An 18,369-nucleotide genomic window follows, 5' to 3' on the forward strand; every position below is an offset into this window, starting at 1 on the left:
TCATCTCTATGGAAACTCCTGACGGGAATTACCTCCCTACTGGTGTCAAACTGCAGGCAGGCAAACGGGTGTGGTCTCCTCTCTGTGCAACTCCCCAATCCATGGTGTCTCTTTGCATGTGTGAAATTGCATGTGTATAGGGGGTGTGGTGGCAGAAGAGTGAAAGCCTCTTCTGATCACAAAGTAGGACAGTGAGAATTTAAAAACTTTAAAACAAACCAACCAACCAACCAACCAACCAACCAAACAGAAAACCACCTCGCCACACTATCTCCATCCCAGGCTAAACCTCAGTCTTGATTCTTCTACCTATTTCCCACAGAGCAGTGGGGGGTGGTTGGAGGATGTTGGGGAATGGAGGTTGCAGGCTCTGCTGCTCCTTCATTGTATTTGGCAATTTTATTGATGGTAGCGCTCCCCACCCCTCCCATCCCCTCTTTTCCCTTCCCTCCACTCCCCTGCCCTCCCCTATGCTCCCTGTTCTTTCTGACCAACAGTATGATAGATTCGGAGATTCGGGTGGGTGGTCAGCACGTGGGGCTATGGGGAGAGGACATGTACACAAAGATTTGGCTCCAGATCCAAAATGTCATGTATTTGGCAATTTTATTCATGGTAGCACTCCCCTCCCCTCCCCTCCCCTCCCCTCCTCTCCCCTCCCCTCCCCTCCCCTCCCCTCCCGTCTCTTCCCCTCTTTTGCCTCCTCTCCCCACTTTTGCCTCCCCTCCACTCTCCTCCCCCCCATCCCCTCCCCTCCCGTCTCCTCCCCTCCCCTACCATCCCCTCCCCTATGCTCCCTGTCCCTATACTCTGCTACACTCCCCTCCCCTATACTACCCTACACACTCCTACACTCCCCTCCCCTATCCTACCCTAAACTCCCGTTCGCTACACTACCCTACATTACCCTATGCCCCCCTCCCCTACACTCTCCTACACTCCCCTCCCGTATCCTACCCTACACTCCCCTAAACTCCGATCCCCTACACTACCCTATACTCTCCTATGCTCCCCTCCCCTCTAACACGCTACACTACGCTATGCTACCCTACCCTACCCTACCCTACCCTACCCTACCCTACCCTACCCTACCCTACCCTACCCTACCCTACCCTACCCTACCCTACCCTACCCTACCCTACCCTACCCTACCCTACCCTACCCTACCCTACCCTATCCTATCCTATCCTATCCTATCCTATCCTATCCTATCCTATCCTATCCTATCCTATCCTATGCTCCCCTCCCCTCCCCTCCCCTCCCCTCCCCTCCCCTCCCCTCCCCTCCCCTCCCCTCCCCTCCCCTCCCCTCCCCTCCAATCCCTTCCTTTTATTCCCTCCCCTTCCCTCCCCTCTTGTCTTCTTCTCTCCTCTCTTCTTTCTTTCGGGTAACTTCAAATCGCTTCAGTCGTTCTCATAGCTCCTATGCCTGGCTGATTCACGGGAACCCATCAGCAGCAACCAGAAGCGCTCCAGCTGCTGTGTCACTGGTCGAGCAACAGTCTCCAACTGGGAATCGCTGACTTCGTTGTGTGGCTCAGACAGGTGCCTTGCAGTTCCACCGTGGCCTGGACGTTTCCTCTTGCTGTGTCCCCACCTACAGCGCAGTTCTGCTTAGAAGCAGCAGCAGGCTTTGGAAGATGTCCCACTCCTTCCATTTTCAGTGGTTTAGCTTGGCTAGCCGGGTGGTGTCTGTCAATAGAAGACAACACCGAGATTTGGGTTAGAAACAGCTAACTGAGTAGTTCCTTTGCACAAGGGCAAGGAATATTTACCCCTTCCTAATGGAGACTGCAGTGTCAGAGATAATGACGGGTCCTTCCGAGAGCTTTGAAATATCCCTTGGGGATGCTGAGTCCAGAGGACCAGAGCAAACCTGTCTAAAGTACACCGTGGAATCACTCGGAATGACTTCCTAGCAGAAGCATGTGTCTGATACGGCTTCAGCTGGTTGCAGTGTTCTTCTTCACCTCATACCTAAATTCAGATGAGAGATCTCAATGAAGATGGAAAGGTTGAGAAATAGAGAAATCACTGATGTGCTTTGAGAACTTCTAAGGACTGAGTACTGCATCAATCCAATGTTGTAACATTAAGGATTGGTTAGAAAAGCAAACGTTAAAAACAAGGAAAGGGGAAGAACAAGTAAGCTTTCTTAAAGTATCTATTCTATTTAAGGTATCTTTAAAGAAGTAAATAAGTACTGAAATATATATGCAGAGAGAGAGAGAGAGAGAGAGAGAGAGAGAGAGAGAGAGAGACAGAAACCTAAGAGTCTGCTGTGCAGGTTAGCTTCTTGCTCTCTTTTCTAAAAGTCACAGTGAATGCAGCATCTGTGTGCGTTACAAGCATTACCCTCAGTCCAGCACAGGTACACATGGGAGGTCAGCCTGCAGGTTGCGGAGGCAAAGCAACTGCTCTGGCTGGATGTGAAGAGCCAAGACAGAAGTTGCTGTCAGGGAAAAGATACACAGAGGGGATGAAAAAGACGGAGTGTGCTTCCGACCTTCACAACTTCTAAGCAAGCGGAGATGAGGTTGTGGAAAAAGCAAATAAGCTGTTGATCTAGAAGCAGCCTGAAGATTGTCCTTAAGCAGGGCCTTGCATTCTTCATTTTTACAGCATTGCTTGCCTTCAAGTGCACGACGATGATTTTATGAACTTTCTACCACTACAGAAATGCACCGGATTCTTTCACAAAACTTACGGGTGGTACTTGGCAATATTGGTCAGCATTCACTATTTCCTTCTTCATCTCAATTCTCTTTTGGCCTGTGAAGCTTTCCAGATCAGAGGAGAAGATCCACGGTAATACGGAGCTTTGGATACTGCAAAGGAAACGAAGAATCCTACTGACAACTCTTTTCAACCTCGCCTGCAAGCATCACAGAAAAGAATACCGAAAGAACACCGCTTTATCATGGGAAGCATAAATTGGAGCATAGGTGTCCTATAGCTGAAGCGAGGTGAAGCAGGTTCCACACAAGGTGAAGGAGCACACCCATAAGCATTTCCGTAAAGCCGTGTTTTCAAACAAAGGGTTAAGATTTAGATTTTCTTACAAGTGAAGAATGAAGAAATAAAAGGAAAAGAAAATTACCAGGACATCCAGTTTTCCTCTAGCTTGCTTTGCTTCTTTCCGAATCTGAGTCTGGAGTGACAGTCAGGGAGCAGCGTTGTGCAGAAATGCCAAAGCCTCCCCAGCTTGTTGTACCTTCATCAGCAAGGGCTTTGATACTGCTGCCTCCTCAGCAACATCAGCCATTTCCGAGGAAAGCTGGTGTCCATCAGGTCAAATAGGAATGGGAAATCCCTCTTGCCACAACTTCACACTCACACCAGAGTTGGCAGGACAGGCCGATGGACAGAGAAGCGTCTGGAAGAGTGTTAGAAAACAGACTTTAGATTTCCGTCAACCCAGGAAGAATTACTTGCTCATCCCTTCAAAGTGAACTCTGAGTAGAAGGAGGGGATCCCAAGCTGCATTCCTGACATCTATGCTGCAAAGTCATCCAATGGGACATGTTACTGTAGCAGCCTGTTACGAACAGAAACAGGACTTTGAGGTTATGCTGTTGGATTAGAATTAAGCTCAAAGAGTTAGTCCTTTGACGTGTTTTTGTTTGCAAGTGTTTTCACTGCTTCCCAGACAATGTCTCCAGCAAGCTAGCTGCTTGCTTCATTTGTTCTGTTCTGTTCTGTTCTTTTTGATTCTGTTTTGTTTTGTTTTCTCAGCCAGGATTCTTAGAGAAATGAGATTAAAGTGATCATATTGTATGTCCACCCATCCCTCCCTCCCCTTCGCTTGTCCAGAGCTTTTACCTCGTCCAGCAGCTTGAATGAACTCGGTCCTAGGCGCAGTTGTGTCCAAGCCATTCTGTTCCTAGACGTGTTGTGAGAACAGACAGCTAAGTAGTGGGGAGAGGACGTGCTGCTGTCTGCAGTGTGACCTCAGCGCTTACCAAACAGTAGGGAATACACAGAGAAGGGCCGTAGCAGAACTTCAAGCCCCAGATACGTTTTATGTGGAAACCATATTTCCCAAGATAACGCTGGACACAACTGCATAATCAAAAGGGATTCATTTCTTGGTTCATTCAACTCCTAGGTTTTAGTTTTAAAACATGTCTGTCTTGGATTAAAGCACTCTTCCAATCTCTATTTCCAGTTACTAGGATTTCCTGAAATAGCTCATCCCATTTTTTTCTTTGTACACTCTCCCAGCCTCTTTGTTTTCCTCTCCCCAAGAAACTTAGCACTGCTCTCTTCATACTTGACAACTAGATATGGAGCTGTATCAGCCAGAAGGAAGTTTCCTTCACACTTTCTGCTTCTTACGGTATCTGGGCTCTTACCTTTACACTTACTCACCCTTCCTACATTAGCACAAAGAAAGTGTTTTGGAGATCTGATGTCTTGTTTTCCAGAAACTGCCCTGAATCACCTTTACGAGAGCTGTCCCACGCTGCGAGCACAAGTCTTGCAGTCTGGCCAGATATTTGCCTTCTAAGTCAATAACCAAATCTGTTACAAAGGTAAGAACATGTAATGAATGGAAAGGAAATCCTTTTATTTTCATCACAGTTCACTTTTTTTAGTTAAGTTAAGAACATGTAATGAATGGAAAGGAAATCCTTTTATCCTTTTATTTTGATCCAAATTCACTTTTTTTTTTTTTTTTTTTTTTTTTTTTTTTTTTTTTTTCTAGACCAAGAATGAATCGTGGAGAACCACCAAAACTCAGGTGAGAAATGAAATGACAAATGTTAAGGTCAGGCAGCTTGCCCACTGCCATTGCTACCCTGAAAGCAGATGGAGTGCATCTTCATACGCCACAGCCTGAGACACTAGTCGACAGGCCAGCCCGTGTGAGGAAGTCCATTGCTGTCCTGAATTTTAACATGACAGGGGGACTCTTAAGCCTCTTGTTTATGCTTTAGTACTTGCGGTCTATGGGAGGACCACAGCACACTCTTCTCTGTCTCCCCTTATTTGTTGATCGTCTGTAGGAAGAAGAGAACGTGCAGAGGCCCTCACCCGTACATTGGGTCTGTTCTCACTCTGTGCAGCTCCATCATTGAGCAAAGTACCAACCTTGAGGCTTCTGTAAGGACTTGACACAAACTACAGAATACTACAATGAAGCATTCACAACAAAACCACATTTTTTTCCTCAGCCAAGCATCAAAACACTTACAGAAGGGCATGGTCCCTCTCTGTGCACCTCAAGGGGAGATCCACAACTCCTCACGTGGTTTCATCGCATGCAGCACCCTTCTCTGTACCTCCCAGCTAAACGTGCACAGAGGCAGCTGTTGCCAAAGTGCTGTGGTGACACAATTCAGTTCTGTTTCTGAAGTCATCACCGCAGGCGCCTCCCAGCGACGGCACAACACTCTCTGTTGCTAATGCGTCTGTCTCAGAAACAGCTAGGGAAGTACCACTATGCCCAAACTGACTTGAATTAGAGTAGTTCCCAAATTATTCTCTGCTCCCCTACATCTGTGGAAGGTGGGTGATCAATCTTTTCCTTGAGAAAGGACTACAGAGCAAAAGAGCTTGATTCTGAGACGTTGCCCGTCCTTGTAGAGCAGTTCACCTTTGATTTCCATGTAAGAAAAAAGAAGGTGAAATCAACAATTCCCTTCCTCTGAGCTGGGAATAGGAAAGAAGCCCAATTCTCCAGGAAGCCTTCAAAAGGAAACTCTGCATTTCTTTGTTAAACACCTTGTTTAATTTCTTGAAAGAAATCTTTCCCAGGACTTTGCAACTGCGGTGGTTCAAAGCGGGTGGGCAGCCGAGTTCCACCACGGCCGCTCTCTCACTCCCCCTCCTCAAAGGGAAAGGGGGAGAAAATACGATGCAAAGGGCTCCAGGGCTGAGATAAGGACAGGGCGATGGCTCAACAAGTATCGTGACGGGCAAAGCAGACTCAGCAGAGTGACCCTCAGGGTCCCTCCCTGCCCCTGCTCCCCGTGGGGTCCCTCCCACGGGATGCCGTCCTTCCCCAGCTGATCCCACACAGGCTGCCCACAGGCAGCAGCTCCTCAAGCACTGCTCCCACACGGCTCCGTCCCACGGGCTCCATCCATCCATCCCCCAGGAGCAAACTGCTCCAGCACGGGTCCCCCACGGCTGGGCGGCAGCTCCCCCCAGCCCCCCTGCTCCTGCGGGGGCTCCTCTCCACGGGGGGGGTGCAGCTGCGGCCCGGGGCCTGCTCCTGCGGGGGCTCTCCACAGGCCGCAGCCTCCTCCAGGCCACAGCCACCTGCTCCACCGGGGGCTCCTCCACCCACAGGGGCGCTGCAGCGTGGAGATCTGCTCCATGGGGGACCCATGGGTGCAGGGGGAAAGCCTGCACAGGCCGCAGGGGAACTGCTGCTGTGAGCCTGGAGCACCTCCTGCCTCCTGCTGCACTCACCTTGGGGGCTGCAGGGCTGCTTCTCACTCCTTGCTCTTCCATCTTCTGTTGTGCAGCAGTATTTCCCCCTTCTTCCATCTGCTCTCCCAGAGGTGCAAACAACATCGCTTATTGGCTCAGCAAGCGCCGGGGCCCTTTTGGAGCTATCTGGAGCTGGCTGTTGTCTGGACTGTTCTCACAGACGCCATCCCTGCAGGCCCCTGCTACCAAACCCTTGCCACGTAAATCCGATCGAAGTGTATGCAGCAATTACAAAGCCGCTGTGCTTTGGGCTGTCACGATCCTCCTGCAAGTGCAGGGGAGGTGCAGGGTTGCTTTGCATTTCCAAAAGGAGGAAGAAAGCCTCCAACCCCACTGGACCTCAGCCACTTGCAGGATCCAAGCAACGCTCCCCACTTTCAGTTATCTCCCTCCCATGCACACAGCGGGAGCAAGCTTGAACAAGCACATTTTTGAAAATGTTTATCTTAATGAAGAATAAAAGAAGTCTACAACACCCAATCCCTCTGTGCACCCAAGGCAAAAATCGTGGACTATTCTGCCTCAACACTATTTTCAGACCCAATTTGTCAAGTCATCTAGCAGAGGATTTCTCTCTTGTTCACTCACTAGCTTAGTAGAGCACCAGTTTACATAGGTGCTGGAGCAGATTCCTCAACCATCTGAAGGGACTTGATCCCAGAAAAGTTCAAAACTGCAGATGACTCATGATTTTGTGGTGAAGCATCTATTAAATGAGAGCTGTTCCGCTTAGGGCACAGTGAGACAATGTGAGAAGAACCCTGTATCTCACTGATCGAGGCTTTATAACTCTACAGATTTGTCAGTCAACAATAAATGGAAAGTGCAGGAGATATGTTCTTTCTTCCTCCTTTCCCTGCCATACATTAGCAGAGAGATTGTGGTGGGATATAGGTTCAGAGCCTCACAGAAGAAGGATTTGAACCCAGGCTCTCCACAGTCTGCACCACTGCCTTCCTGACGGCTTTTGACTATTTTAATTAATTATTTTATTTTATTTTATTTTATTTTATTTTATTTTATTTTATTATTTTATTTTATTTTATTTTATTTTATTTTATTTTATTTTATTTTATTTTATTTTATTTTATTTTATTTACTTTATTAGTATTATTCTTCTTATTTTTCTGGATGGTGTCTAAGTCTTGGGGGGGAAGAACCAACTGTGGGAGGAGGGAATGCTACTACTGTCTGTGACAGTGGTGATTTCTGGACAGTGTTAGCAACAGAGCTTCTGCAGAGAAGAGAAAATGCCAGGCAGTCTCTCTTGGTATTCCATGTACTGAGTACTGAGTGCAGTTTTGGGCTCCACAGTATAAGAAAAAGTATAAGAACAAACCAGTGCACTGTGATAAAGAGAGTTTAATAGGGTACAAAAGGAATAAAAACAAACAAAATAAGAAATGAGAATATTGATAATTTATAATGTATCATAGAATCATAGAAGCATAGAATATCCTGAGTTGGAAGGGACCCTTAAGGATCATCAAGTCCAACTCTTGACACCGCACAGGTCTACCCAAAAGTTCAGAGCATGTGACTAAGTGCACAGTCCAATCTCTTCTTAAATTCAGACAGGCTCGGTGCAGTGACCACTTCCCTGGGGAGCCCGTTCCAGTGTGCAACCACCCTCTCTGTGAAGAACCCCCTCCTTATGTCAAGCCTAAATTTCCCCTGCCTCAGCTTAACCCCGTTGCCGTGGGTCCTGTCGCTGGTGTTCATGGAGAAAAGGTCTCCTGCCTCTCGACACCCCCTTACGAGTATAAAATATAGAAATATTGTTTAATTAATAATATTAAATACTTATCATTTTATAATAATGAAACAATGCCATACTGTACAACACAGTCAATCAAGTGGATTTAATTAAATAAATAATAAATCCCAGGAAATTAAATAAAATTTTAAAATGTAAATTTAATACAAATAAAACCCATTTTTCCCATCCCAATGAGTTCCTATCCCCATCATCACTTCCCATCCCACTGATCATTTCCTATCCCAATAACCTCCCAGTTCTGATCCCAAGGCTGAATTCCCAACTCCCACCCAGCCATCCATCCAGCCATGCACCCATTTTCTGCCGTCCCTGCTGGCCATGCCCACATCCATGCCCGGCCTGAGCATGGGCAGCGGGAGCGGGCTGCATGAAATAACTGAACATGAAATTATGAAATAACATGAAATAATAAATAAGGTAACTTAATTGTTGCTGTTGTTAACATTGCTTCATGACAACAGATGCAAACATGGATCTTGAGTTGAGGGCAAAGGTGACCTTGGATCTGAAGCACACAGGCGTTCACTAATGTCCCCCCATCCAGAGTGAATCCACAACGACTCGGAAGGAAAACTAAAGTCCAAAGCAGTGCACTGGGATAAAGAGAGTTTAATAGGGTAGAAAAGGAATAAAAACAAACAAAATTTGAAATGAGAATATTGATAATTTATAATGTATAAAATATGTAAATATTGTTTAATTAATAATAGTAAATACTTATCAATTTCTAATAATGAAACAATGCCATACTGTACAACACAGTCAATAAAGTGGATTTAATGAAATAAATAATACAACCAGTACATCAAATAAAATTTAAAAATTTAAATTTAATAAAAATAAAACTCAGTAAATTAAATAAAATTTAAAAATATAAATTTAATACAAATAAAACCCATTTTTCCCGTGCCAATGAGTTCCTATCCCCATCATCACTTCCCATCCCACTGATCATTTCCTATCCCAACAACGTCCCAGTTCTGATCCCCTGATCTGATGATGGTGCTGCGGGGGCCGTCGAGGAGAAGCCCGATGTCGGTCACGGGTAGCCGTAAGAGTAGGCTCTGGCGTGGTCCTTCTGCCGCTGCTCGAAGAATTGCCCGGGGCCGATCTTCATGTGGTGGGCCGCCCGCTGCCGCTCCTCTTGGGCCAGCTTCTTGAGGCGCTCCCGCTCGGGACGCTGCTGCGGCGTGATGGGCACCGACGACTCCTGCTCCTCCAGCGGTGTGGGCGCTGCGTCGCCGCCCGCCCAGGGCCCCACGCAGGGCACGTAGTCCCCGCGGGGCTGCGCCGGACGCTGCAGCGTGCGCGGCTGCGTGGGCAGAGCCGTGGGCAGTCCCCTCCAGAGCGGGGGGCTCTGGAGGGGACTGCGAGGGGGACTGGGCAGGGCTCTCCTGAGGGCTGGGAGAAGTTGAGGCCTCTTGAGGGGAGCCAAGGGAGGCTGGGGCAGGGTTCTCTTGTGGGCAGGGATGAATTCCTGCTGGGGGGGCCTTTTGGGGAGAGGCTGGGGCAGGGGTCTCTTGCGGGCAGGGAGGCAGTCAGGGTCGGGGCGCCTCTTGAGGGGAGCCAAGGGAGGCTGGGGCAGGGTTCTCCTGCGGGCAGGGATGAATTCCTGCAGGGGGGGCCTTTTGGGCAGGGCTCTCCTGAGCTGGGGCCGGGCTGCAGGCTTGAGGGGGGAGCTGAGTGGCGGCACAGCAGCTGCAGGGGGCTGCAGCGCCCGCCCAGCCTGCACCTTGTCGGGGTGCAGCCCAGGGCTTGAGGGGACCTCACCCAGCGCTCTGGTGGCTGCCAGTCCCTGTGTGCTGGGCTCCTCGATGTCCTCGCAGAGGTCGGGCAGCTGCGAGAGGAAGCGCTTGAGGACAGGACTGCTGGGGACAGCGGCGAAGGCGTCCTGGGGCTCCACGGCATCCAGGCAGCTGAGCAGCTCCTCCAAGCCGGAGCTGTCCAGGTCGGCCGGGAGCTGGTCCTGCAGGTGCTGCAGCTGCTGGCTGTCCCCTGCCAGCTGGGGAAAGGCCTCAGCGAAGGCATCGGGGCCCAGCTCCAGCAGCTCCAGGGGCTCCTCAGGCACCTCTGCAAGTGTCGCCGCTGAGGAAAAAGCAAGCCAATGCAATCCCCCAAGCATCCCCCGCTGCCAGCTTTGCCATGGCTCCTGGGTGTGGGGCGCCCAGCGGCCGGCTGGGCCAGCCCCAAACTCACCGTCGGGCGTCGCCGTCTGGGTGCTGGCGGTCGCTGGAGCCTGGGCAGGCTCGGGGGGAGTGGGGCCGGGCAGCGGGGGGCCCTGGTCCTCGCTGAGCCCCACAGCATGCAAGCAGGGCTCCGGCAGCTGCCCCCGGCTGCTGCTGAGGGTGCGGGGCACGGGGAGCGCCTGCCCCCGCAGCGGAGGCCCCGGCACGAGGAGTGGTGGGGGGCCGGGGTAGGCAGGGGCCTGCAGCAGGCAGGTGCCTGCGGGGTGCAGGAGCTCCCCATGGAGCACGGCCCTGGGCCCCAAGCAGAGGGGAGCACCATCCTGGGGCACCAGCGTCCCCGTCCACATCAGCAGGGGCTGGGAGACACTGGGGGCACCCACAGGAGCGCTGTGGGGGAGCTGCCCCACAGCAGGGAGCTGCCCCACGGCGGCGGCGGGGAGCTGCCCAAGCTGCAGGTGGTGCCCCTGGGCTGGGAGGTGCCCCCCAGGTGGCAGCTGCACCCTGGCAGGGAGCTGCAGCACCTGCCCCTGGACCCCCGGCACCACGTGCCAGACGGTGGCCTGGGGCAGTGCGGAGGGGAGGGTGGGTACCTGCGGGGGCTGCAAGGGCAGCGCCATCGCTCCGGGGAGGGAGGGAAGCAGCCAGGCAGCCACCGTTGGCGGCACGGCTGGGACGACGAAGGGGGAGTTTTGCGTCTGCGGAAGCCGCGGAAGCCGTCTGGGGAAACCCTCTGTGGGAAAAAGGGCGCTGGGCTGAGCTCTGGGGCGCTGGGCTCGCCAGCAGGGCCGCAGCCCCGGGAGGAGCGGGAGCCGACTGCTGGACCTGCCATGGTGGCTGGAGAGTGGGGCGGTTGCTTGGGGAACGCGGGCAACGGGGGTTCTGTCCCAACGGCTGACCAGCCCCTCGCCGACATCTTGGGGAGGACTGCAGGCTTTGGAGCCAAGCAGGCTGCCCAGCGCAAGACTTGGCCATCCCCAGCAGGCTTGCCCTCCCACGCAGCACTTGCCATGCCCACGACGCTTCCACACCGCCTCTTGCCCGTCCTGAGCATTTCCCAGCCCAGGACCAGCTTTCATCCTCATGGTCATTTCCCATCCTGACAAGTTCACATGAGAACAGATTCCCATACAAAAGATTTCCCATCAACACAAACAGATTTTTCCCTTCATCCAAAGAGATCTCTTCCCAAAGAATTCCCCTCTCTTGGAGGACTTTCCCATGGTTTTCCTACTTCAATAAATGTTACCCACCCCATTAAAGATTTCCCATCCCAGTACTTTCCCATCCCAGGAGTGACTGCCCATCCCAATGCTTTTGCTTCCCAATGCTTTCAAACCCAGAGAACATTTCCCATCTCTTTCATTTCCGAGCCCAATGCCTTTCCACCCCAAGGAAGTCTTCCCATCCCAGCAAGGATTTCTCGGCTCACACATCCTTTCCCAACCCATTCCCATTTCCCACTTTCACCATCCAACACACAGCTTAGCCAGCCCACAGCTCTAGAGAGGGATTTGGACGATGCTGATAGACACGAGGTCACAGGGATTTGCTGTGCTGACGATTGCTCTTTCTTACAGATCAGCACAGACCCCCAGTCCCAAGGGCGCCAGGCAGAATCTGGCCAATATGTAGATACGAGGCTCTTCCATTTCCTACCGGGAAAGAAAGAGATCTGTGTGTTTCTCTCTCTCCACCTCCGGAAAAAGAGAGGAAGGGGAGAGCGCTAATGAACAGGAGCATGCTCAGCTCAGCCACCGGCATGAAGGCTGCCCGCTCCTCAGCACCTCGAAGCAGCAGCACCTTCAAGTCTCCTCCTGCAGGAGCAGCACATCAGTGTCTCTTGTCCCACCAGCAGGACAGTGGCATCTCCCATTGCACCATGCCGACCTCCACGCCTCGAGTGCCAGCAGCAGTCCTCAATGCAAGCTGGACGCTCAGGGTACTTGTGGCCACCCACCTTTGTGAGCTCCAAGGCTGACAGTGACTCTCTGCTGAGCTCCCACGGCTCTCAGGCGTCCCGCTGGCAGAGCTTATGGCGCTAAGCTGACTGCCAGGAGAAAAGGCTCCCGTGAAATGGCTGCTCCACAACGCCAGGAGCAAGGTCTGCTGGGCTGGGGGTTCGCAGAGGAGCTCGGCCTTGGGCCTGGCAACTGCGCCTGGAAGCCAGGGACGGCCTTGGTGTGCAGCTGGACACCTGGGCCTGAGAAAGCAAGGTCTCTTTCAAGACGCTTGGCACCATCGTCACCCAGTGGCTGTCTCAGGGCGACGAGAGAAATGCACAGCATCTCTTGCTGCCCTGCAGTGCTGCTGTCCTACGCCCTTGGGTGTCTCTGGGATAGAAAAAGGGACGGATTTTGCCCCAAAACCCAGCTCCTTTCTATCAAAAGCATCACGTCCTCCTCTCTTTCTTGGATTTGGCTATGACTTTAGGAATCCCTGCAATCCCTGCAGCTGTGTCCCCTGCCAGCTTCTTGTGTGCCCCAAGCATCCTCGCTTGCAGGGCAGTAGAAGATGCAGAAAAGGCCTTGCCTTAGTGGAAGCACTGCCCTGCAGGAGCTCCAACATCCCTCTTAGCAGCACGCTGTAGCCCCCAAATGCCCCCGAAACGGCACATTTCAGCTCCTGGGAAGGAAATGAGCTCGCTCAAGGGGAGCTACCTGCTCAAGGCCCAGGTGTCTGTGAGGCGGTGTTGGCAAGGAGTCCTGTTGTGTGAGTCCGTTCTTTGTGGGTGCTCCGTCCCCACAAGGCTTGCTTTGGAAGGCCCAGGAGAGTCTTGTGGGCACTGGCCTGGGGTCCCAGGCTGAGCCAGCTGCTGGCTGGCAATCAGGGAGGCTCGCTCAGTGTCTTGGCTTGGGTTTGTGTCGCGTTAAAGGGGTGTAGCTGATTAACCGTCACGGGCCCGTTTGGATTCAGAGTACTGAACCAGTCGGACATTCACCAAAACTGGGGGTCCGTTCGGACATTCACCAAAAACGTAATAACCGCCTGGGGGTCCACTCAGACATTCACCAAAAACGTATTAACCACCTGGGGGTCCGTTCAGACATTCACCAACAATGCATTAACCGTCTGGGGGTCTGGTTAGATTCAGAACACTGAACTATCACGGATAACCACCCTCACCCTAGTCGCATTAATGAGAGCTATCACAATGCAATCAAGTATGGTTTATTACAGCAACAGATAATCAGGTTCTTTTGGATTGCCGGCGATAGTGACTGTCTGCAAAAGCAAGTTAGTATGTATGAAATACACAGGCGTTATAGGTGTTACAGATGTGACAGGTGTTATAGGTGTTGCAGATGTTATAGGTGTTATAGGTGTTATGGGTGCACAGCCTAGAAATAAACGCGTTAAAAGGATCGAAGACTCTATATAGAGATTTATAAGCAAATATTCAGATCTCACCCAAAGGCGTCCCAATGGGGGGGGAAGAGAGGCTCAGCCCGTCGACTGATCCCAGGAGTCAGGAGGTCCTAAGGATGCTGTATGTCCTCGGGATGGTATCTCCCCTGACGGTGGTATCTTCCCTAACATCCCCTCTCTCTTGGGCCAATTTATATTACTTTCTATCTTTTAGGTGGAGCTTGAGTGGCTCTAGTCAAGCATATCTTAGTTATGATTTGTGTAAAGTTTTCCCGTCTCCGTTTAAAGTAATAGGCTCCGAGAAATTCAGAGCGCATGCTCAGTGAGGGGTGGTCGCACCTTGGAGGCGGGTAGCTTTTGGGATGGAGGTGTGTTTTGGTATTATAATGATATTATAATGAGCAAAAAGAACACTAGGGTACAGCATTTGTCAAAACATGACAGGTCTTTGGCTTAGGGTGGCAAAAAGTGCTGCTTTGTGCACAAGAACAATCGAGGTCCCACCTGATTACAGAGCCTAGCCGTGGTGTCTCCACTCCACTCCACGCTCCGTGGTGTTCCATAGAGCTAGCACACCAAGTTTCCCCAGCGCGATAGCATCTAAGGTTGGGAGCCTAGCGAACGCTCAGATAATGCAGTTATGCCCTACCCTGAAAGCCTCTTCAAAGCTGTACCTTTTCCTTAAAAACGTGAATGTTAGTTTTCTTTTCCTAGTTACTTCAGGTATTTACACCACAGTTTGCGTGGCCAGGCTGTGGGAGCGGGGGGCTGCAGGGATGTCCTCTGTGAGAAGAATGCAGCAGCTGCCCCATGGGAGCTCAGGGCCGCTTCCAGGAAGCTCCTTCCAGGAGGGACCCACCCGCTGCTGCCCAGAACGCAGAGCAAAAGGATGATGTTTGCGCCTGGGGGAGAGCCCATCTAAGAAAGGGAACAAAAGCTGCTGCCCAGCAGCGTCTGGGTCAGGGAGGAGTGGGAAAGCTCTGTGCAGCCCCCAAGGGCCGTGCAGCAGGAGGCAGGAGGTGCTCCAGGCTCACAGCAGCAGTTCCCCTGCGGCCTGTGCAGGGAGAGGCCCCTGGTGGAGCAGGCTGTCCCCCTGCAGCCCATGGGTCCCCCGTGGAGCAGATCCCCACGCTGCAGCCCCCCCGTGGAGGAGCCCACGTTGGAACAGGTGGATCTGCCCTAGAGGAGGCTGCGACCTGTGGAGGAGGCCCCAGAGGAGCAGGGTGTTCAAGGAAAGGTTGGAGCTGGTGCTTAGGAACATGGTTTATTGGGTGACATTGGTAGTACAGTGATTACTAGACCGGACAAATGTGAAGGTCTCCTCCAACAATAATGATTCTATGATACCTCCACCACGTCCTCCTCCTCCACTTCCTCCTCATCGTCCACGGCCTTTTTCTTGTCCACTGCCTCCTCCTTGTCTACCGCATCCTCCTCGCCCCCCGCCTGCTAATCCTATTTCTCATTTTCCTCCTCCTTCTCCTCCTTCCCTGCCTCTTGCACCTCCAACACCTCCTCCACCTCTACTGCCTCTTCCTCCTTCTCCTTCTCCAGCCCCACTGACTATTCCTCCTCCACAGCCTCCTCCACCTCGGCAGAAGCTTCCTGGCCAACTTCCTCTGCATGCTCCTTGCTAAGGCATGCTGGTAGCAATGATCGTGAGCCCAGAAATGGCAGGAGGAGTTGCCAGGAACCAGGTGTGCCAAGGCGGCTTCTCTGGGAGGCAATGGCTGTGAGCGCTGCCCACCGCTCCTAATTCTAGTTCCATGTGTCACCCCACAGGACCATGGCACTGTGACCCTGTAAGGTAGCAGCTGGCGGCTCCTATCATCTTGATGACGCTCTGTGATGCGTTGCTTGTTGCCTGGGTAGCGATTGTTAGCTATTATACAAATGGCTTGTCATCAATCAAGGGTGTGGCTGCTCCTCCCTATAAAAGGGCCAAAGGGGGGCAGTGGGAGCCAGAGTATTGGAGAGTGGAGATGGGAGAAGGTGGAAAAAGAAAAGGAGGAGGATGAGGAAGAGGCATAGGTGGAAAAGGGGGAGTAAGAGAAGAAGAGGGCAGTGGAGGAGGTGGCGGCGGAGGAGGAGGAGGTGGTGGTGGTGGTGGAGGAGGTGGTGGTGGCAGTGGCGGAGGAGGAGGAGGTGGTGGAGGAGGAAGTGGCGGAGGAGGAGGTGGCGGAGGAGGAGGTGGCGGAGGAGGAGGTGGCGGAGGAGGAGGTGGCGGAGGAGGAGGTGGCGGAGGAGGCGGTGGTGGCGGAGGAGGAGGTGGCGGAGGAGGAGGTGGCGGAGGAGGAGGAGGAGGCGGTGGCGGAGGATGAGGAGGTGGCGGAGGATGAGGAGGTGGCGGCGGAGGAGGTGGCGGAGGAGGAGGTGGCGGAGGAGGAGGTGGAGGAGGAGGAGGAGGCGGTGGAGGAGGAGGAGGCGGTGGCGGAGGATGAGGAGGCGGCGGCGGAGGAGGAGGCGGTGGCGGAGGAGGAGGCGGCGGAGCAGGAGGCGGCGGAGGAGGAGGCGGTGGATGAGGAGGAGGTGGCGGAGGAGGAGGTGGAGGCGGAGGAGGAGGAGGAGGAGGTGGAGGAGGAGGAGGAGGCGGTAGAGGAGGAGGAGGCGGTGGAGGAGGAGGAGGTGGAGGCGGAGGTGGAGGCGGCGGCGGAGGAGGAGGCGGCGGCGGAGGAGGAGGCGGTGGCGGAGGAGGAGGCGGCGGAGCAGGAGGCAGCGGAGGAGGAGGCGGCGGAGGAGGAGGAGGCGGTGGAGGAGGAGGAGGAAGTGGCGGAGGATGAGGAGGAGGCGGAGGAGGAGGTGGCGGAGGTGGAGGCAGTGGAGGAGGAGGAGGAGGTGGCGGCGGAGGAGGTGGTGGCGGAGGAGGAGGTGGAGGCGGAGGAGGACATGGCGGAGGAGGAGGTGGCAGAGGAGGAGGAGGCGGAGGAGGAGGTGGAGGCGGAGGAGGAGGAGGAGGTGGCGGAGGAGGATGTGGCGGACGAGGAGGTGGCGGAGTGCGAGGTGGAATAATCCAAATAATCCAAATGGCAGCGGTACATTAAATACATGTAAGATTTCCAGTTAAGTTATTCAGTCATTCCAATTGTTTCATCTTCTTCCCTTGTGTTGCCTATTCTGTACTGAACCAAGACTGCAAATTAATATCCCTGCAATCTTGCTTTACTACTAGGAAATAAATTTGTGAGGAGCATTTGTTTCCCCACTTCAATCAGGCTGTACCTTTGCTGGCTTAAATCAAAGATTCTAGAGACTTAGCCTTGCTCTAGAGGACAGAAAATCTTCTGGACAGCACAGCAATAGAAACTGAGAAAAATAACTGATCCAGCTGTGACAACATGATCTAACTTTCCAACAGTGGGCTTGCATGACTTCCATACTAAAATACCACAAGATTAACACAACTTGGTGGCTTAACAAATAAAGACACCATTCAGATTTTTCTCAAGGTGTTTTAACAAGCCATTTCTCAGTTTTCTTTCTGCTACATAATTCACCATTGGTTTAAGAATCCTGGAAAACAGAAGGGCAAAAGGTGGCAACACAAACCCATAAAGTTGGGGTATTTTTAGCTAAAAGGACAGACAGGACATTTATGTGGTCTTGAGTCTTTCAAAGAATGCCATGGATTAAGTCAACGTGTTCTGGTAGTCTACGGATCACTTTGGCTTAGGAAGACAAGCCTGGGCTTTTCAATTTGGTCATTCAGAGCAACTTCATTACCACTTTAGTCCCTTCACCCTTTCTTCTTGTGATTACTAAGCACCCCTTCAACACACAAACTTGATGTTACCCCTTCGTCTACCACCCCTCACACTTTTAACAGCTGGAACTGTTTACAAAGACTCAGCAGTCCTGAGAATTTAAACATAACACGGATCTATCTTTCTTTACCTGCTGAAACAGAGGCGTTTTTTCTCTGGTCTGTCAGGCATTCCCTCTTTTAATTCATCTCCAGAAACCAAGGATGCATCGTCATCACTGTCGAATGTATCATCTTGTAAAATAGGATTTAAATGGTCTGAAAGACAAAAGAGGTTTGTTAACTTTCCTGAATAGCCTTTGTCTCGTTCTCTTACATGAATACAGCTTCTAAATCAGTGCCAAAACCCTTTCTTCATTTGAGAGCACACACTGAAAGCTATTTCCTAGAGTTCATCCCACCACAGATCTAAGGAGATGGCACAAGGCCCTACAAAGCTGTACTAAGTCCCACTGATGTGTACGTATAAGGTACGCTACTCTTGGTGATTTTTTTCTCCCCCTTAGAATAAAGGAGATTACAAACAATTTCCGCAGTTGCTAAATAGCTAAAACAAACAAACAAACAAACAAACAAACAAAAAAAAAAACAAGACCATTTCTTTCTGGAGGAGGTTCCCACAATGAAAGCACGGGGATTAAGGATGTGATGGCCACAGAATTCCATTCATCTAGTAAATATCAGCGCTAATTGATCTCACGTGCACATGTATAGTACGATCCACAAACATTTAAATTAGGAGACTGGTTAAAAATGATGATAGCTAAAACAGTATTTAGCTTAGACCAGTTATACTTGTATCCTGGTCCCGACATTCTTCAGAAAGGAATTAGAAAC

The 18,369-nt window shown here is 51.7% G+C and overlaps 1 long non-coding RNA gene across 1 annotated transcript; it reads right to left on the bottom strand.

The window, feature by feature from the left end:
• Nucleotides 1-2,738: 2,738 nt before the first annotated feature.
• LOC137849014 (uncharacterized) lies at nt 2,739-4,526 on the bottom strand. The gene is made up of 3 exons (XR_011091634.1): nt 4,444-4,526; nt 3,100-3,375; nt 2,739-2,827 (listed from the first exon to the last, which is right to left on the bottom strand). It is a non-coding gene; the product is annotated as an uncharacterized lncRNA (long non-coding RNA).
• Between the last annotated feature and the right edge of the window lie 13,843 nt (nt 4,527-18,369).

The sequence above is a fragment of the Anas acuta genome, unplaced genomic scaffold, assembly GCF_963932015.1.
Source record: "Anas acuta unplaced genomic scaffold, bAnaAcu1.1 SCAFFOLD_114, whole genome shotgun sequence".
Classification (NCBI taxonomy): domain Eukaryota; kingdom Metazoa; phylum Chordata; class Aves; order Anseriformes; family Anatidae; genus Anas; species Anas acuta.